The following is a 21,855-nucleotide window of genomic DNA, read 5'->3' as shown; positions in this document are numbered from 1 at the left end:
GGTTCAGACCTGAGCGTCTTTGATATGCGCGTTTAACGCGCGTTTTTGACGCGCGTTTTTTGCAATAGTCAACGCGCGTTTGTGTGATTGACTGCAATGTCCTATGGCCACAAACGCGCGTCAAAACGCCCCAAAGAAGCTCAAGTACTTGTTTGAGCGTAGGGCGTTTTACAGCGCGTTTTTCAGCGCTGTAAAACGCTCAAGTGAGAACCAGGGCCATAGGGAAGCATTGGTTTTCATGTGTTGAGCGTTTTACAGCGCGTTTGAACGCGCTGTAAAACGCTCAAGTGTGAACCCAGCCTAAGAAAACGAGTGAGATGTGTAAATACGCAGGAAAAATGGAGGTGTCACAATGAACCAAAGTGTCCCCTGTGACCATCCAACAAGTCAGAAGCTATGGGGTTTCTCCACATTGGGGGCACATGTCTCCCACGGCTGATAGACTTATAGCAAGGTGTCTGAAGGCAGATTTACTACCAGTCATTGCACTAAGCAGGCCGTGCAGGGCTCCGGGAAAGCTGGGTGAGGCCCTGTGAGAGGTAATGTCCTCCTGGGGCACACTGGGCTCCTCACATGCCAGGACACCATGTTGTTTTGTTGGGGTTAAACGCAATATGTTGATTATCTGCTGCAGTTTCCTGGCCAGATGCTCGGGGAGGAAGTGTAAGTCACATTCTAGCACAGGAGGGGGGCTGGGCGCTGAAAAGTGACACGGAGGGGCTGAGTCCTGTCACAAGCTCCGGGCTGAGGTAGGTACAATGCTGCTCTGCCTGCTCTCTGCAGGCGGGGATGCTGGGGGCACCCTTAGCTGTATGCCAGTCGTGTCTGTGGGCAGCTTCTGGCCATCTACATCCCACTACTGGTACTTTCTATACATGTATGTCCGTTTCCATGTACATTCAGGTTGCTGCTGACAGGCAGACGTAGCAGAGCTGAGCTTGTCATTTGGCTGCCCCCTATTTGTATGGTCACAGATATTGTGTCAGCTTGTTCAGAACCACAGCTAACACACTGCAAATAAGTTGTGCCGAATAACAGATTCAGCTCTGCTACATGTGTACATCTACATAGTTCATAGTGAGGAACTTTCCAATGTATCATCTAGTTGTAAGGGTGCGGGGCAGGATCAACCCTGCCATGATGGGCTCAGTGCCTGGTGTGAGTGACATGATGAAACGCGTCCGTTCTCTGTGGTGAAGGCTGGTCTTGGGGTGTGTTTCTTGTGGGGGGCAGACTGCATATGGGGGGCGTCACTAGATTCTTGCGTTGTCTATAGAGCTATATATATATTCCATTGCTATCAGAATGGATGTGCTCAGCCACTAATCATAAAGTCTGTGAGCGCAGTTATTCGTGGCCCCTGGTGGCCCTGAGGGTGGCTTTATTACCAGGACAGTGTAGGATTCATCTCCTTGAGCTCTGGTGCTTCATATAACCACTGGAGATGGCATTTAAATGCATTGACCATTAGGGGGCGCTCACTGCATACAGATGTTATAGCCGGCAGTGGGATCTATAGACATTCTTATGCAGTGAGTGACACCTAGTGGTGGCTGCAGGGAGCCAGAATTGTGTCATTTGAAGGCTAAATACATACTTGCAAACTTTTTGTCTCTAATATATATATAAAAATAATAGATTAAGGGCTCATGCACATGTCCGTTGTGCGACCGTTACGTGCATTGGGGACCGCAATTTGTGGTCCCGAATGCACGGGCAACATCTGTGCGGAGGCACGGACAGAAACACCAGGGAAGCCCTCTGTAGTGCTTCAGTGGGCTTCCAGTCCGTGCTTCCGTTCCGCACTGCATCTCCAGGGGTGCACACGGCCGGTGCCCATGTATTGCGGACCCGCTGTATGCAACGGCAGTGTGCATTAGCCCTAAAGCACCAGGTGCCCTGACTGCCTTGACCTATGTTTCGCTCTGAAGCGCTGTGGCTTGGGGATGAGAGTCCGCAGGTGGCAGTGCCCCCACAGACACTTACATGGCTGACAGTTTGGTGTGATACGTTTATAGCTTATAGGGCTTGTTTCATACTGAACTGGTGCAGTCAACTGACTGTCACTGGGAGAGATGTCGGGGTCAGCTGACATCAGTTGCAGGGGAAATGTAGTATGATAGTGGCTGGGTGATGCCCAGCCGCGGGATTCGCATGTGGATTATCGCTAATTTCCTGTTATCTCAGATATTTGCTAATTTAATTAAATTTTTTCTTTTCATCTTGAAAAAAATGACAAGGCATAAACTCAGTTATGTCCGATTAAAGGGGATGTCCATGGTTTAGTATTGATAGGCCATCCATATCAGATTGGTGGGGGTCGGATCCCCCCGCACCTCCTCTGATCAGCGCTGCCATTCACTTCAATGCGAGCAGCGCTGTGGTTACCAGCTCTGCCCTCTATACAATGGATGGAGCGACTTTGAAACAGCTGATCGTGGGGTACGGGATGTTGGACCCCCGCCAATCTGATATTCTGATGATAGGCCATCAATATTGAAATCCTGAAATATCCCTTTAAAGGGGTTTTCCCATGATTAATGTAAAAAATGAAAATCATATAGTACATGACAATCTCTTTCTAAAAAGCTAGAACCAGCCCTGTTCCTCTCATGGATCCAGAGATCTCCCCATTTATAGTTCTGCTAGATTTCTATCAAGCTGACAGCTCAGGGGGCGTGTCCTTTTTGCTGCAGCTCAGGGGGCGTGCCCATGCTCTCCCTATTACAGCTCAGGAGGCAGTTGAAGGATGAAACTGAGCATGTGCGGCCATCTCAGTGAGCCGGACAAAGAAATAAGAAAAATAACAAACAGCATACTTTTTATTAATTTTCAAGTTACAAAACATACATTATGGAAGCAGATGACAATACTTCACATTGATAATAGTTACAGACACAGACTTCCTTGCCTGGCTCCATCTAGTTGGATTAAGACTGCTTCTGTTAGATGGAGATACACAAACGTTTTTTGGTGTTCTGTATACGGTCCGTATACGGAACCATTCATTTAAATGGTTCCACAAAAACAACTGAATGTGTTCCGTATGCATTCCGTTTTCGTATTTCCGTTTTTCCTCTCCGTTCAAAGATAGAACATGTCCTATTATTACCTGCAAATCACGTTCCGTTGCTCCATTCAATTCAATAGGTCCGCAAATAAAACAGGAAAACATACGGAATGTACTCCGTATGTCTTCTGTATCCGTTCCGTTTTTGTGGAACCATCTATTAAAAATTTTATGCCCAACCCAATGTTTTCTATGTAATTACTGTATACTGAAAAATGGAAACACAACAGAAACAAAAAACGGAAAAATGGATCCGTTAAAAACGGCCCGTAAAACACAGAAAAAGCTATCCGGTCGTGTGAAAGAGGCCTAACTTGTATAGAAAACCGGAGGTCTTAGCCTACTGAAAAGTTTGTATCAGTGCCGTAGTAATCATTGCAAAGAGTTAAACACATATTAACAAATAACCAAAGAAACAAGAACTTGAGGGGGGACTCTTTAATTATATGCAATTACAAAAGTATTCAGATCCAGGATCAGGTGTGAAAATTGTAGATTCTTTTTCGTGGGACAACCCCTTTAAGACCTAGTGCTTTCTTCGGTTCTCTAAGACCTGGTGCTTTCTTCGGTTCTCTAAGACCTGGTGCTTTCTTCGGTTCTCTAAGACCTGGTGCTTTCTTCGGTTCTCTAAGACCTGGTGCTTTCTTCGGTTCTCTAAGACCTGGTGCTTTCTTCGGTTCTCTAAGACCTGGTGCTTTCTTCGGTTCTCTAAGACCTGGTGCTTTCTTCGGTTCTCTAAGACCTGGTGCTTTCTTCGGTTCTCTAAGACCTGGTGCTTTCTTCGGTTCTCTAAGACCTGGTGCTTTCTTCGGTTCTCTAAGACCTGGTGCTTTCTTCGGTTCTCTAAGACCTGGTGCTTTCTTCGGTTCTCTAAGACCTGGTGCTTTCTTCGGTTCTCTAAGACCTGGTGCTTTCTTTGGTTCTCTAAGACCTGGAGCTTTCTTCGGTTCTCTAAGACCTGGTGCTTTCTTCGGTTCTTTCAGGGGAGCTTGTGCTGATCTTTACAGAACACTGGACGTTTATATTTTGCATTTTGTTTTTGTTACCAAAGCAAAAAGTTATTTCTTGACTTATGTTTTGCATGTGGATGAAATGCTGTAAACTTACATTAGACGACTTGCATTTTGATCTTCTTAGTGGAACGCCCTAAAACAACCCAAAAGGTATAGGTAAACCCACTGGCCTCCTGCCTCCTGGGAAAACCCGTAAATGTGCACAACCTAACAATAAGTCACGCTTATATCCTCTGGCTCTATGTTGTGTCTTTTGTTAGTTTTCCAGGACCTTTACTATTGATGACCTAGCATTAGGATTTGTCTTCAATATCCGATCGGCGGACGTCCTAAGGAGAGGTCTTCACCGAGTAACTTCTGGAAAATCCCTTTAATGACCAGTAGAAGTCCATGGAGTTGTAGGATAAACCTCGGTTTATTAAAGCTCAGTAATATTCATATTTAGTATGACATGATGGTACTAGAATAAAGTACTGGCAGCCTTTGAAACATTCCTACTATTTCCGAGCAGTCAGAGGGATTTCTTACTCTGTACACATGCCAGTTTCTGTGCCCGTTCCCATGGCTTGTTTCCATCTCTCCACTGTAATGGCTGTGAGCAGGTGAAAGTCTACAGAGATGTGTTCCTAAATCAGCAGTGGGCAGCAGACAGCGTCATTAGTACCGCAATACAAGAACTGCAGGTGGGACTTCTGTAAGGCTACTTTCACACTGGCGTTTTTGGCTTTCCGGTTGTCAGATCCGTTCAGGGCTCTCTCAAGCGGTCCAAAACGGATCAGTTTTGCCCTAATGCATTCTGAATAATAAAGGATCCGCTCAGAATGCATCAGTTTGCCTCCGTTCAGTCTCCATTTCGCTTTGGAGGCGGACACCAAGACGCTGCCTGCATCGTTTTTCTGTCCACCTGACGAAGCGGAGCCAAACGTCCTGGCACCCAATGTAAGTCAATGGGGACGGATCCGTTTTCTATGACACAATCTGGCACAATAAAAAACGGATCCGTCCTCCATTGACTTTCATGGTGATCATGGCTATAGAAGACATAATACAACCGGATCCATTCATGACGGATGCATGCAGTTGTATTATATTGTAACGGAAGCGTTTTTGCTGATCCACAAAAAACGCTAGTGTGAAAGTAGTCTAACCCTTTACCGCATAGGGACACCTATATGAGTCAGACAGGAGGTTGTTTCAGTCCTAAGAAATATACAACGATCAGCTATAACATTAAAACCTCTGTCACGTGAGGTGAATGACATTGATTCTCTCATTGTAATGGCTCCTGTCAAGGTGTGAGATACATTAGGAAGCCAGTTCTTGAAGTTGATGTGCTGGAAGCAGTAAAAATGGGCAATGGGTAAGGATCCTAGTGACCCTGACTGGGGCCAGGGTCATCTTAAAAACGGCGGGTCTTGTGATGTGTTCCCGTTATGTAGTGTTTAGTATCTACCAATAATGGTCCAAGGAGGTGGACACCGGTCGACTGCCAACAGAGATATGGGTGCCCAAGACTCCTTGATGCACCTGCTTAGTGAAGGCTAGCCGTCTGCTCTTATGCCACCATTAATGCTAGCTATGGTAGAAAGGTTTTAGAGCCCTTCGAGTGCCTAGGCTGACCCTGCCCACTGCCAAAAGCACCTGTAATTGCCACGTGGGACCATGGAGCAATGGAAGAAGGTGGCCAGGTCTGATGAATCACATTTTATTTTCCATCATGTGGATGGCAAGGTGCATGTCACTTACCTGAGGAGGAGATGGCACCAGGATGTACTATGAGAAGAAGGCAAGCAAATCATTTAATAAGAAGCAAATCACAAAAAGTGCAATGCAGTCCATGATGTACATGCTATAAAACCCCCATATCTGCAACAGCCCATACTATAAAGGAAAGGGGGGTTGTATATCATTTAAAGATACCTTTCTTTTTATTGTAGGTGTCGGTGTTCAGGAGAAATTAGCACTTTTATTTTTATGCAGATTAGCTATTGGAGCACCAGGAGGCGGGATTATGTGGTTTGAGCACCGCTCCACGACACCCCTGGTACTCAATACAGACCCTCCTTCTTTATACAAAAAGCTCTCCTCCCCTCAGATTGACAACTAGCGCTGAGTTCTGGCGTCTGCACACTCGCTCACTAGTTACCAAGCCCAGCGCCGCTCCACTGCTAATTATTCACTCCTCTCATTGCCGATGGTGCACTGTAATCTTGCGCATGTGCCCTGGATTGACAGGTCAGCGCCCGTGAGTGAAGTGCGCAGACGGCTGGCACATGCGAGCTTTGTTCGCTGAGGCTGCTGCCAGGCCACCGCGCGGGTGCTGACCAGTGGATCCATCGCACCATCAGCGATGAAAGGAGTGAATAATTAGCAGTAGGGTGGCGAGCTACGAGATAAGGGGCGCGGCTGGGCACAAACGGCCAAAGGGACAGCCCCTTGGGAACGTTAGGAAGGTAATTAGCATATAACTAAAACCGATTTTTATCAAAAATGAAAGGACAGATGGGGGTAAAACTAGTATATTTTTAATTAGATAATGGAGACTGATAGGATGATATGAACAGCTCTATATCGAAAATCTTGCTGACAGAATCCCTTTAATAATATATGTGACGTGAGTGTAACAGGGTTTACACCTTTAGGTGTAAAATAGACCAGGGCGTTGCCTGGCGTGGAATGCGACATTTGCACAAGGCGCACATACGGTAGTAAGGCCCCTTTCACACGAGCGAGTTTTCCGCGCGGGTGCAATGCGTGACGTGAATGCATTGCACCCGCACTGAATCCTGACCCATTCATTTCAATGGGTTTGTGTACATGAGTGGTGTTTTTCATGCATCACTTGTGCATTGCGTGAAAATCGCAGCATGTTCTATATTCTGCGTTTTTCGCGCAGTGAATGGGGCTGCGTGAAAATCGCATCGCATCCGCAAGCAAGTTTTTCACTGATGGTTGCTAAGAGATGTTGTTTGTAAACCTTTACTTTTTTATCACGTGCGTGAAAAACGCATCAAAACGCATTGCACCCGCGCGGAAAAAACTGAACAACTGAACGCAATCGCAGACAAAACTGACTGAACTTGCTTGCAAAATGGTGCGAGTTTCACTGAACGCATCCGGAGGACAATCTGTCACGCTCGTGTAAAAGAGGCCAAATAAGCCATAATCCAGGTCTAATCTCACTTTTAGCTCTTAAATACAGACCCCTGTAAAATGTGGCGAGGATCAGGAAATGTCGCTGTTGCCATGACTTGCGACTTTTGTATGCCTTAAAACTGATGTATCTGATTTCATAAATGACCCCCCAAGTTTTTTTAAATTATGATTAGTGAAAAAATCACTTTTTCTGCACTTGCAATATAAGAAAAATATGATTCTAAGGTATATGATATGTATTAAAGGGAGTCTGTGACCACGATCTTGGACTTTTATCTGCAGTAATTTGTTTTCCTTAACCCCCCCCATTCTACCGCTGTTAGAGCTGAAAGCTGCGCTGAAATACATTGTCAGGACCACTGTGTGTACCCACAGGAGTCCTCTCCATTATATTAGCGCAGCAGTCCAGTGTATTTCATTCCAACTTTAACCTCCATGTGCATTCCGTATTTTGCAGAATGGAACAGCCGGCCCCTAATAGAATAGTACTATCCTTATCCGTAACGCGGACAATAATAGGACATGTTCTATTTTTTTGCGGAATGGATATGCGCACATATGAAAACGTAATGCACACAGAGTAACTTCCTTTTTTTTGCGGACTGTTGAAATCAATGTTTCTGCATACGGCTGCAAAAAAAATGGAATGGACACGGTCACCATGCCCGTGCTACGGACCACAAGTAGCAGTCAGCAATGAGTGGGCGCTGGCCATGTGAATCCCATATTGCGATGCAGACCCATTGACTTCAATTGGTCATCGATCCGTAAGATATGTCAAAAGATAGGACACAACTTATCTTTTGTGGTGTGGAGGCACAGACCCGAAACCCCTCAGAAGCGTTTCTGTGGGCTTTCAGGTCTGTGCCTCCACTACACAATACATAGGACATGTCCTATCTTTTGCCGTATCTTGCAGATTGCAGACCCATTCAACTTGATGTGCAGTACAGACACGGAGCCCATACATTTGTCTATATGAGCCCTAAGTGCTCAGGATTGCAGTGACCAAAACAATGAGGCACATCGCTGTTGTCTCTGCCACCTATGGACAACGTATTAGGACACTGAAGACATAAGGAGGACAAGGCAGAGATCAGTTAAATGGTCACATACACTACTTACAAAAAGTTACTATTAAAGTAATACAGACGTCATCCGTATTTTTTGTGGATCCGTTTTTTGCGGACTGCAAAATACATACGTCGTGTGCATAAGGCCTTGGCGTTTGTAAAAAAATAAAAATAATTATAATAAAAAAATATATATATACTGTATATATAAATTATTGGTAATTAGATAGTTTTAGTTAGTTCGCCAGAAGAGTATTGGCAGTGAGCTAGAAATAGTTTAGGCGTTCAAAAAAAAAAGAAGAAAAAAAGAAAAAAGAAAAATATACAAAAATAATATATACTAGCTGAAGGACCAGGCTTCGCACGGGTATATTTCATCTTTTTCATTTAATGTTTGTGTGTGTTCTTTAAAGATATCGACAGTATTCGCTATAACAGTGACATCTACAGTATCCCGCCGCCTTAACAGTGACCTCCACAGCTTCCCACCCCTTAACACTGCCCCCCCACAGTGCCGTGTCTCCTTAAAATGGAACCTTCACAGCAGCCCACTTAACTTTGACATTCACAGCAGCCTGCCCCTTTAACAGTGAGTTCTTCAGCACCCCACCCCCTTAACTGTGACCTCCACCATTCCTTGCCCCCTTAACAGAGACCAGTGCCCGCCCCTTTAACATTGACCTCCACAGCGGCCTGCCCTTTATTAGTTACCTCCACAGTACCCCATCTCCTTAACAGTGATTTACACAATAATCCGCCTCCTTAACAGTGACCTCCACAGAGCTCTGTTCCATTAAAATGTGACCTCCACAACACCCTGCCCCCATAACAGTGACCTCTACAGCACCCTGCCCCTTAATACTGCCTCCATAGTGGACCGTCCCCTTAACTGTGACTCCCACCGTTCCTTGTCCCCTTAACAGTGACTTCCACAGCGACCCGCCCCTTTAACAGTGACTTCCACAGCGGTCGCCCTTTTATTAGTGACTTCCACAGTACCCCGTCTACTTAACAGTGATTTCCACAACACCCTGCCCATTAACAGTGGCCTCTACAGCAATCTGCCCCTTAACACTGACCTCCATAGCAGACCGTCTCCTTTATTGTGACCTCCACTGTAGCTTGCCCCTACCGTGGCCAGAGGTCCGGTTTAAGCAGGACAGTCCGGCTTTCAGACTCCCTGTCCTCGTCCGGCGCAGGGCCTGGACGGACACAGGGATGTCCTTTTGAACAGCTCACTCTCATACAGCAGCACTGTGCTATCTGAGCGTGAGCTGCAGGGAGAAAGTCACCCTCCCTCCCACCCCTGCAGCTGACAGAAGTTGAATTTTCCCTTCATTTGTTTAATCCCCGTCGGCTGCGGAGTGGAAGGACGTGGCCTAACAGGATGGGGGGCGTGGGTTAGCGGGCCTGGGGGTGGGGTTTTTAAGTCCGTCTTTTGAGGGTGGCCTGAATCACCACCCTACCTGCCCCCTTAACTGTGACATCCACAGCACTCCTCTCCCTTAACAGTGTCATCTACGGCGTCCTGCCCCTTTAAAGGAAATCTGTCACCAGGATAATCGCTATTTAAGTAATGCCATGGCCTAATAGCACTTAGTACCTTATTTCTAGATGTGCCTTTGTTTCAGCAATAGAGATTTTCTATCTTCTGAAAATCCAGTTTATTGGCATGCAAATGAGCCAGTAAGGTGTCCAGAGGGGCATCACTCTTGCAGGAAGGAGCCCAGGCATGCCCCCTGCTAGTGCCCAAGCCTGCCCTCATGCTGGGAGCAGGGAAAAGAGGGGCAGAGTTATGGCTTGAATGTGATGTAGGAGGGGTGGGTGGACACATTGTGCCAGGAGGCGTGCTATTGCGGACAAGAATAGGACATGTTCTATTTTTTTCGGGAGCCGCTGACCGGAAGTACAGATGCGGACAGCACAATGTGTGCTGTCCTCATTCTTTCTGTCCCCTTTGAGAATGAATGGGTCTGCACCCGCTCCGCAGAATTGCGGAATGGTTGCGGACCCATTCTACGGACGTGTGAATGGACCCTAAAACCTTCCCGGACACCTGATGTACCTGTGTGCCAAATTTCAAATTTACACTCAGCTTTATATATTAGATCAAATTACTGGTAATTAGCCATAGTTATTGTATTTTTCGCCCCATAAGACGCACCCCCCCCCCCGCCAAGTGGGGGAAAAATGGGGCGAATACTAATGAAGCGCTTACTAGTGAAGGCTCTGTACTCACCGCTTCCTGGTCCTCGGCTCGGCTATCGGCTGTGCAGGGCTGCGCACAGTGTGAGGGCACTTTTATTTGCACTGGGGGATGATGGTTGACATATAGCGGTTGATATATGGGGCTGATGGCTGACATATGGGGGCTGATGGCTGACATATAGGGGCTGCTGGCTGACATATGGGGGCTCATGGCTGACATATGGGGGTTGATGGCTGACATATAGGGGCTGATGGCTGACATATGGGGGTTGATGGCTGACATATAGGGGCTGATGGCTGACATATAGGGGCTGCTGGCTGACATATAGGGCTGATATATGGGGCTGATGGCTGACATATAGGGGCTGCTGGCTGACATATAGGGGCTGCTGGCTGACATATGGGGGCTCATGGCTGACATATAGGGGCTGCTGGCTGACATATGGGGGCTCATGGCTGACATATAGGGGCTGCTGGCTGACATATGGGGGTTGATGGCTGACATATAGGGGCTGATGGCTGACATATAGGGGCTGCTGGCTGACATATAGGGCTGATATATGGGGCTGATGGCTGACATATAGGGGCTGCTGGCTGACATATGGGGGCTCATGGCTGACATATGGGGCTGATGGCTGACATATGGGCGCTGATGGCTGACATATGGGCGCTGATGGCTGACATATGGGGGCTGATAGATGGCTGAAATATGGGGGCTGATAGATGGATGAAGGTTGGGGGGTTGAACTGAGGCATTGGGGGTCTGATCTGAGGTCTGATTGACATTGGGGGTTTTATCTGAGGTCTGATTAACTTTGGGGGTCTGATTGCTGGTCTGACCTGAGGTGTAATGGAAAATATTCTTTTCTTATCGTTCTCCTCTAAAACCTAGGTGCGTCTGCTTATCGCCTGCTAACACTAGTGATGACGAGCCACAGCAAAGTCGCAGATGAAATTCTTTGCTTGGCACTAGCGCCATTGACCCCGAATGGATGCCCACAGAGTCATATACCCCGTTTGTTCCAGAATTTAATTCTGTCACAGGCATCCGTTATGATGTTATGGGGTTTAGGGGGTGGAATTTAAAAAAATCTTCTTATCAGAAGAACTGCTAAATGGTTGATGGTTGACATATAGCGGTTGATATATGGGGCTGATGGCTGACATATGGGGGCTGATGGCTGACATATAGGGGCTGCTGGCTGACATATGGGGGCTCATGGCTGACATATGGGGGTTGATGGCTGACATATAGGGGCTGATGGCTGACATATGGGGGTTGATGGCTGACATATAGGGGCTGATGGCTGACATATAGGGGCTGCTGGCTGACATATAGGGCTGATATATGGGGCTGATGGCTGACATATAGGGGCTGCTGGCTGACATATGGGGGCTCATGGCTGACATATAGGGGCTGCTGGCTGACATATGGGGGCTCATGGCTGACATATGGGGCTGCTGGCTGACATATGGGGGTTGATGGCTGACATATAGGGGCTGATGGCTGACATATAGGGGCTGCTGGCTGACATATAGGGCTGATATATGGGGCTGATGGCTGACATATAGGGGCTGCTGGCTGACATATGGGGGCTCATGGCTGACATATGGGGCTGATGGCTGACATATAGGGGCTTCTGGCTGACATATGGGCGCTGATGGCTGACATATGGGGGCTGATAGATGGCTGAAATATGGGGGCTGATAGATGGATGAAGGTTGGGGGGTTGAACTGAGGCATTGGGGGTCTGATCTGAGGTCTGATTGACATTGGGGGTCTTATCTGAGGTCTGATTAACTTTGGGGGTCTGATTGCTGGTCTGACCTGAGGTGTAATGGAAAATATTTGTGCCTTTGCAGCCCCCCGATGGAGAGGGAGAGAGCTCCCAGACAGCCCCCCGCCAGATCCCATCCTTACCCTTCCCCGTCTGCGCAGTTCTGAGCCGACGGGGAAGGTTCCCATGGCAACAGGACGCCTCTCAGGCGTCCTGCTGTCCATGGTGCTGAACAGATCTGTGCTGAAAGCATAGATCTGTTCAGTGTAAGTAAAATACAGTACAGAACAATATATATTGTACTGTACTGTATTATACAGACATCAGACCCACTGGATCTTCAAGAACCAAGTGGGTCTGGGTAAAAAAAAAAGTGAAAAAAAGTGAAAAAAATGTAAAAATCAAAAAACACATTTATCACTGATTAAAAATAAAAAAAATAACATTCCCTACACATGTTTGGTATCGCCGCGTCCATAACGACCTGATCTATAAAACGGTCATGTTACTTTACCCGAACGGTGAACGCCATAAAAATAGAAAATAAAAAACTATGATGAAATTGAAATTTTGCTCACCTTACTTCCCAAAAAAAGGTAATAAAAGTGATCAAAAAAGTCGCATGTACGCCAAAATTGTAACAATCAAATCGTCATCTCATCCCGCAAAAAATGAGACCCTACTTAAGATAATCACCCAAAAACTGAAAAAAATATGGCTCTTAGACTATGGAGACACTAAAACATAATTTTTTTTGTTTCAAAAATGAAATCATTGTGTAAAACTTACATAAATAAAAAAAAAGTATACATATTAGGTATTGCCGCGTCCGTATCGACCGACTCTATAAAAATATCACATGACCTAACCCCTCAGGTGACCACCGTAAAAAAAAAAAAAAAAAAACTGTGTAAAAAAAGCAATTTTTTGTCATCTTACGTCACAAAAAGTGTAATAGCAAGCGATCAAAAAGTCATATGCACCCCAAAATAGTGCCAATCAAACCGTCATCTCCTCCCGCAAAAAATGAGACCCTACTTAAGATAATCGCCCAAAAACTGAAAAAACTATGACTCTTAGACTATGGAGACACTAAAACTTTTTTTTGTTTTAAAAATGAAATCATTGGGTAAAACTTACATAAATTAAAAAAATGTAATACATATTAGGTATCGCCGCGTCCGTGACAACCTGCTCTATGAAATTACCACATGATATAACCTGTCAGATGAATGTTGTAAATAACAAAAAAAAAAACGGTGCCAAAAAAGCTAATTCTTGTTACCTTGCCGCACAAAAAGTGTAATATAGAGCAACCAAAAATCATATGTACCCTAAACTAGTACCAACAATACTGCCACCCTATCCCGTAGTTTCTAAAATGGGGTCACTTTTCTGGAGTTTCTACTCTAGGGGTGCATCAGGGGGGCTTCAAATGGGACATGGTGTCAAAAAAACAGTCCAGCAAAACCTGCCTTCCAAAAACCGTATGGCATTCCTTTCCTTCTGCGCCCTGCCGTGTGCCCGTACAGCGGTTTACGACCACATATGGGGTGTTTCTGTAAACTACAGAATCAGGGCCATAAATAATGAGTTTTGTTTGGCTGTTAACCCTTGCTTTGTAACTAGAAAAAAAATATTAAAATGGAAAATCTGCCAAAAATGTGAAATTTTGAAATTGTGTCTCTATTTTCCATTAAATCTTGTGCAATACCTAAAGGGTTAACAAAGTTTGTAAAATCAGTTTTAAATACCTTGAGGGGTGTAGTTTCTTAGATGGGGTCACTTTTATGGAGTTTCTACTCTAGGGGTGCATCAGGGGGGCTTCAAATGGGACATGGTGTCAAAAAAACAGTCGGCGCACCTTTCACTCTACGCCCCGCTGTGTGGCCGTACAGTAGTTTACAGCCACATATGGGGTGTTTCTGTGAACAGCAGAGTCAGGGCAATAAAGATACAGTTTTGTTTGGCTGTTAACCCTTGCTTTGTTAGTGAAAAAAATGGGTTAAAATTGAAAATTAGGCAAAAAAATGAAATTCTCAAATTTCATCTCCATTTGCCAATAACTCTTGTGCAACACCTAAAGGGTTAACGACGTATGTAAAATCAGTTTTGAATACCTTGAGGGGTGTAGTTTCTTAGATGGGGTCACTTTTAGGGAGTTTCTCCTCTAGGGGTGCATCAGGGGGCTTCAAATGGGACATGGTGTAAATAAACCAGTCCATAAAAATCAGCCTTCCAAAAACCAAACGGCGCACCTTTCACTCTACGCCCCGCTGTGAGGCCGTACAGTAGTTTACGGCCACATATTGGGTATTTCTGTAAACAGCAGAGTCAGGGCAATAAAGATACAGTCTTGTTTGGCTGTTAACCCTTGCTTTGTTAGTGGAAAAAATGGGTTAAAATGAAAAATTAGACAAAAAAATCAAATTCTCAAATTTCCTCCCCATTTGCCAATAACTCTTGTGCAACACCTAAAGGGTTAACAATGTATGCAAAATCAGTTTTGAATACCTTGAGGGGTGTAGTTTCTTAGATGGGGTCATTTTTGGGTGGTTTCTATTATGTAAGCCTCGCAAAGTGACTTCAAACCTGAACTGGTCCCTAAAAATTGAGTTTTTGTAAATTTCGGAAAAATTTCAAGATTTGCTTCTAAACTTCTAAGCCTTATAACATCCCCAAAAAATAAAATATCATTCCCAAAACAATTCAAGCATGAAGTAGACATATGGGGAATGTAAAGTCATCACAATTTTTTGGGGTATTACTATGTATTACAGAAGTAGAGAAACTGAAACTTTGAAATTTGCAAATTTTTCCAAATTTTTGGTAAATTAGGTATTTTTTTGTGCAAAAAAAATAATTTTTTTGACTTCATTTTACCAGTGTCATGAAGTACAATATGTGACGAAAAAACAATCTCAGAATGGCCTTGATAAGTCAAAGCGTTTTAAAGTTATTAGCACTTAAAGTGACACTGGTCAGATTTCCAAAAAATGGCCTGGTCCTTAAGGTGAAAATGAGCCCGGTCCTTAAGGGGTTAAAGGGGTTGAGTTGAATATAAACTCCGTCAGCAACTGTAAATGTAAAAAAACAAAGTCGTGCTAAAAATGACAGTAAATACAGTAAATAAAAAGTCACAAAATAGCCATATAAGAGGGGTTTGCACAGGAGGAGGCGGTTTGTGAAGAAGTGTGTGTGTGGGGGGGCCCGTACAAAAATTTGCTGTGGGGCCCAGTCAGTTCTAGTTACGCCTCTGATTTGAGACAATCCTGCGATTTCTTCATTTCGCTGACAACACACAGTGCTCCCACGTGACGACCCCATCCATGACAGGCTTTATAAAATTAGGCTCTTATAAAGCAGTGTTTCCGCATTTACCATACTTCCGTAGATTATTAATTTAATCAATTTCATATTTTTTACTTCTTTTATGCACTTTTGGCCATTTTTTTATTTATTGTGCAATCCACTGTTTTTTAACACTCCATATTTAATTATATTATTAGCCAATTCTAATTTAGAAAATTAGACAAACTCCAAAATGTAAAAATAAATTCTCATTATACCCTTGGATGAATATCGTAAAATAATAAAATTCTCACTACACCCCCTAGTTTCCAAAGTGGGGTCACATTTTGGGGTACCTCAGGGTAGCTTCAAATGCGATACAGCGCCTGAAAATTATAAAATTATTCCAGTGAAATCTGCCCTCCAAAAAACATTTCGTGCTCCATCTGTTCTAAGCTCTGCCGTGCGCCCATATAGCAGTCGACAACCACATGTGGGGTGTTGCTGTATTCTGGAAAAAATGGGTGACAAATTTTATGGTGACTTTCTCCTGTTACTCCTTGTGACAATGAAAAACTTGGGCCTAAAGTGAAATTTTTCAGTAAAATATGTCATTTTTCCTTTTTACAGCCACGAGTTTCTAAATTCTATGAAAGGCATATTGGGCCAAAGTGCTCACTACACCCCTTGAAAACTTTTTTGGGGGGGTGCAGTTTCCAAAATGGGGTCACTGTTTGGGGGTTTCCACTGAGGGATACTTCAGGGTACCTTCAAATGCGACACAGCGTCTGAAAACTATTCCAGTGAAATCTGCCCTCCAAAAGCCATATTGTGCTCCATCTGTTCTAAGCTCTGCCGTGCGCCCATATAGCAGTTGACAACCACATATGGGGTGTTACTGTAAACTGCAGAATCAGGGTAATAGATATTGAATTTAGTTTGGCTGTTAACCCTTGCTGTGTTACAGGAAAAAAAATTATTAAAATGGAAAATCTGTGAAAAAAGTGAAATTTTGAAATTTCATCTCCATTTTCCTTTAATTCTTGTGGAGCACCTAAAGGGTTAACAAAGTTTGTAACATCAGTTTTGAATAACTTGAGGGGTGTAGTTTCTAAAATGTGGCCACTTTTGGGTGGTTTCTACTATGTAAGGCCCACAAAGTGACTTAATAACTAAACTGGTCCTTTAAAAATGGGTTTTAGAAATTTTCTTAAAAAATGTAATAATTGCATCTAAAATGAAAAAGCCTTCTAATGTCCTAGAAAAATAAAATGACATTTTCAAAATGATGCCAACATAAAGCAGACATATGGGAAATGTAAAGTAATAACTATTTTGTTAGGTATCACTATCTGCCTTAAAAGCAGAGAGAGTAAAATTTTTACAATTCTACATTTTTCAAAATTTTCTGTCAATTTTTGATTTTTTTTAATAAATAAAGGTGAAACATATTGACTCAAATTTACCACCGTCATGAAGTACAATGTGTCACGAGGAAACAATCTCAGAATGGCTTGGATAAGTAAAAGTGTTCCAAAGTTATTACCACATAAAGTGACACATGTCAGATTTGCAAAAATCTGTCTGGTCACAAAGGTGCAAAATGGCCCAGTCATTAAGGGGTTAACCCAGTCTAAAAGTTATGGCGATGCTAAGAAAAAAATAGTTTTTTTCAACAGTTTTTATTATTTAAAAGTAGAAAAACATAGTAAAACAATATACATTTCTTATTGCTATAATTGTGCTGACCTGCAGAACAAGGATAATAAGAATAATGTCAATAAAACAAACAAAAAAAAGATGGAAAAATTGTATTTTTTTTTATTTCAATCTGCAAAGATTTTATTTCCCATTTTCAATACGTGCAGGGGTGTAGCTATAGGGGGTGCAGAGGTAGCAGTCGCTACCGGGCCCAGCAACCTTAGGGGGCCCAAAGACTTGTGGGGCCACATAAGAAGACACTAGTATTATAGAAAGTGCATGCAGGTTACACCTCTGTCTAGAGTGAAAGAGTTAGGTCAAGAATTTGGCATGGGGGGGAGGGGCATTTCAATTTTTGCCTCAGGCAGCAGGAAGGCTATGTGCTCCCCTGCCCCTAGTTACAAAGCACTAAGGGACGGGAGCCCAAGTTGAACTCTTGCACCAGGGCCCATGAGCCTTTAGCTACGCCCCTGAATACGTGATATGGTAAATCGAATGGTGCCATTGAAAGCCCAAAAGTAAGACAATTTAGGGCTCTTTCACACTTGCTTTCTTTTCTTCCGGCATAGAGTTCCGTCGTCGGGGCTCTATGCCGGAAGAATCCTGATCAGTTTTATCCTAATGCATTCTGAATGGAGAGAAATCCGTTCAGGATGCATCAGGATGCCTTCAGTTCCGGAACGGAACGTTTTTTGGCCGGAGAAAATACCGCAGCATGCTGCGCTTTTTGCTCCGGCCAAAAATCCTGAACACTTGCCGCAAGGCCGGATCCGGAATTAATGCCCATTGAAAGGCATTGATCCGGATCCGGCCTTAAGCTAAACGTCGTTTCAGAGTATTGCCGGATCTGACGTTTAGCTTTTTCTGAATGGTTACCATGGCTGCCGGGACGCTAAAGTCCTGGCAGCCATGGTAAAGTGTAGTGGGGAGCGGGGGAGCAGTGTACTTACCTTCCGTGCGCCTCCCCGGGGGCGCTCCAGAGTGACGTCAGGGCGCCTCACGCGCATGGATGACGTGATCGCATGGACACGTCATCCATGCGCATGGGGCGCTCTGACGTCATTCTGGAGCGCCCCGGGAGCCGCACGGACTGTAAGTATACCGCTCCTACTATGGCAACCAGGACTTTAATAGCGTCCTGGCTGCCATAGTAACACTGAACGCATTTTGAAGACGGATCCGTCTTCAAATGCTTTCAGTTCACTCGCGTTTTTACGGATCCGGCGTGTAATTCCGGCAAATGGAGTACACGCCGGATCCGGACAACGCAAGTGTGAAAGAGGCCTTACTTGCTTTGCAGAAAAGCTTTCCATGGTCTACAGCTTGCTTATGTGCTGGGTCACTGACACTTAGGCTACTTTCACACTAGAGTTTTGGTTTCCGTTTGTGAGATCCGTTCAGGGCTCTCAAAAGAAGTCCAAAATGGATCAGTTTTGCCCCAATGCATTTTTAATGGAAAAGACTCTGCTCAGAATGCATCAGTTTGCCTCCGATCAGTCCCCATTCTGCTCTGGAGGCGGACACCAGAACGCTGCCTGCAGCGGTTTTTGTCCTTGATGTGGTGCGAGACGTCCTGGCACACAATGTAAGTCAATAGGGACGGATCCATTTTCTCTGACACAATAGAAAACGAATTCGTCCCCTATTGACTTTCAATGGTGTTCAAGACGGATCCGTCATGGCTATAGCAGACATAATACAACCGGATCCGTTCATGACGGATGCATGCGGTTGTATTATTGTAACGGAAGCGTTTTTGCAGATCCATGTCGGATCTGCAAAAAACGCTAATGTGAAAGTAGCCTAAGCTATCGTCAGTCAGTGATTAAATATCTCAGTATCTTGTGGTCTATTGACCTATATAATCCACACTTCTGTGGTCTTTACCTGGTTGGGTTGACACCACTATGGTGAGTTCACACATGATCTCTGCTATGTGGCCCAGTTTTTTGTAGACTTTTACAAAGTGTGGAATCAGTGTATCTGCAAATATATCAGTACAACTGACTGGGAAATCCAGTGTTAGCTCAACCATTGAGTAAATCCACATGGGTATATTTTGTAATTCATGCAATTTCCCATCTAATCCCGCCCTAGACCACACATGTCGAAATATATTTTTTAGTTAAGTTCCCCCTAACACATTAAAAAGTACCTGTCTTCTGGCATGTGAAAATTCCTTTATTCCCCGTAAAATAACTATGAATTCTGACATTCCTCTGTTATCCCTCCTAGAAATCTATGAATAAATTGGCAACCGAGTGTTATCATTGTCATTGTCAAACAGGTGTGTCTCTATATAGTTTAGTATTGTCAGCACTGACTGGACAGTGTGAGAATGTGTAGAGACATGCCCCCAGATGCTAATATCTACTTTTCAATGTATTCTTAGGGTAAGGTCACATGAATGGCTGTGCTGAGGTTGGCATGCGGCTGCTTGGTGCCAGAGTACCACGCCGCGATATGAGCCACAGCAGCATCATATTAACTAATTAGAAAGGCATTGTTTTTTCAGTCTTCTTTGTTAATGGCTGCATGGTTTTTCGGGTTACACTCTGTGTGCCCATACCCTTAAATTTCTAGCAGGAATATCGAAAGGAAAAAAGCAGTCTGGTTTGAAGTTGTTTGGGAGCAGCACATATACAAGCAGACAATAGCGCGAGTGTCTGAGCATTCACGTGTTTGATTTCAAGCAGGTGCAGATTGGCCACCTTACAGAGAAATTTCCCGGTGGGCTGATCCCCACGGGGCCGCCTGAGCCCTCCTCACAGCCGGCCAGTGGAATTTTTTGGGGATGTATTTTGTGCTGCTAATAGTATTTTGTGATGGACTATGGCATTTGGCTCTGTTGGGGTGGTATACATGTGCCACAATATGGTATTGCTGGCTCTGCCTTCCATCAATTTGGACCTAACTACAAAAAACGGGGCCACTTTTAGTATTTTTTCCAGGGCCACTTTAAGTTCCCAGTCCGCCCCTGATTTCAAGTGTGTGTTTGTATTAAGTGTGTGACTTTAGATTAGGTGACTTGATATTCAGGGACTTTAGGAGGGGACTACAGTAAGTCAGTTGCTTATTAGTGTTGGGCAAGCACCAAAGTGCTCGTGTGCTCGAGTAGAACACTTTGCGATGCTCGGGTGTTCTACCGAGCACCCGAGCACAATGGAAGTCAATGGGAGAACCCCAGGCACCCCCTGCTCTGAAGAGGGGAGGGTGTCGGGACTCTATTTTGGCTTAGGAGTCCCTGCTCTGACTCCATATATAGCTATATCCATACAGTGCCTTGCAAAAGTATTCACTTTTTTTGTGTTTTGGTGCCTCACAACCTGGAATTAACATGGATTGTTTGAGTATTTGCATCATTTTATTTACAGAACATGTCCACAACTTTGAAGATGTTTTTTTTATTTTTATTGTGAAGCAAACAACAAATAGGACAAAATAACAGAAAAAGTCAACATGCATAACTATTCACCCCCCTAAAGTCAATACTTTGTAGAGCCACCTTTTGTGGCAATCAGCTCCAAGTCACTTTGGATAAGTCTCTATGAGCTTGCCACATCTTACCACTGGGATGTTTGCCCATTCCTCCTTGCAAAACTGCTCCAGCTCCTTCAAGTTGGATGATTTGTGCTTGTGAACAGCAATCTTTAAGTCTGACCACAGATTTTCTATTGGATTGAGATCTGGGCTTTGACTAGGCCATTCCAACACATTTGCATATTTCCCCTTAAACCACTCAAGTGTTGCTTTAGCAGTGTGTTTGGGGTCATTGTCCTGCTGGAAGGTGAACCTCTGTCCTAGCCTAAAATCCTGCACAGAGTGGTACAGGTTTGCTCAAGAATATCCCTGTATTTAGCACCATCCATCTTTCCCTCAACTCTGACCAGTTTCCCAGTCCCGGATGGTGTTCTTTGGGTGATGTGATGTATTGGGTTTGCGCCAAACATAGCGTTTTCTTTGATGGCCGAAAAGTTCAATTTTAGTCTCATCAGACCAGAGCACCTTCCTCCATACATTTTTTGAGTCTCCCACATGCCTTTTCGCAAACTCACAATGTGCCTTTTTGTTTTTAGCTGAAAGTAATGCCGTGCTTCTGGCCACTCTATGGAGCGTACGGCTTATTGCCATCCTATGTACAGATACTCCAGTCTCTGCTGTGGAACTCTGCAGATCCTCCAGGGTTACCTTAGGTCTCTGTGCTGCCTCTCTGATTAATTCCCTCCTTGCCTGGTCCATGAGTTTTGGTGGGACGGCAGTCTCTTGGTTTGCTCTTGTGCCATGTTTTTTCCATTTGGTTATGATAGATTTGATGGTGCTACTGGGGATCATCAAAAGATTCGGATAATTTTTTTTATAACCTAACCCTAACTTGTACTTCTCCACAACATTGTCCCTTACTTGTTTGGAGAGTTCCTTGGTCTTCATGGCAGTGTTTGGTTAGTGATGCCTCTTGCTTAGGTGTTGCAGCCTCTGGGGCCTTTCAAAAAAGGTGTATATATGTAATGACAGATCATGTGACACTTAGATTTCACACAGGTGGACATCATTTCACAAATTATGTG

The 21,855-nt window shown here is 44.3% G+C and overlaps 1 protein-coding gene across 1 annotated transcript in view; it reads left to right on the top strand.

Annotated features, from left to right (window-relative positions):
- The first annotated feature begins 609 nt into the window (after positions 1–609).
- The window catches only part of RASGRP2 (RAS guanyl releasing protein 2), a 404,443-nt gene continuing 383,197 nt past the window's right edge, over positions 610–21,855 (top strand). Inside the window, exon 1 of the mRNA XM_040409574.1 lies at positions 610–749. The gene's annotated coding sequence lies outside the window, so the exon portion shown is untranslated. The remainder of the gene's footprint in view (positions 750–21,855) is intronic.

This window comes from Bufo bufo, chromosome 10 (genome assembly GCF_905171765.1).
Source record: "Bufo bufo chromosome 10, aBufBuf1.1, whole genome shotgun sequence".
In the NCBI taxonomy this organism is placed as follows: Eukaryota; Metazoa; Chordata; class Amphibia; order Anura; family Bufonidae; genus Bufo; species Bufo bufo.
This window is presented reverse-complemented; position numbering and strand designations above follow the sequence as displayed.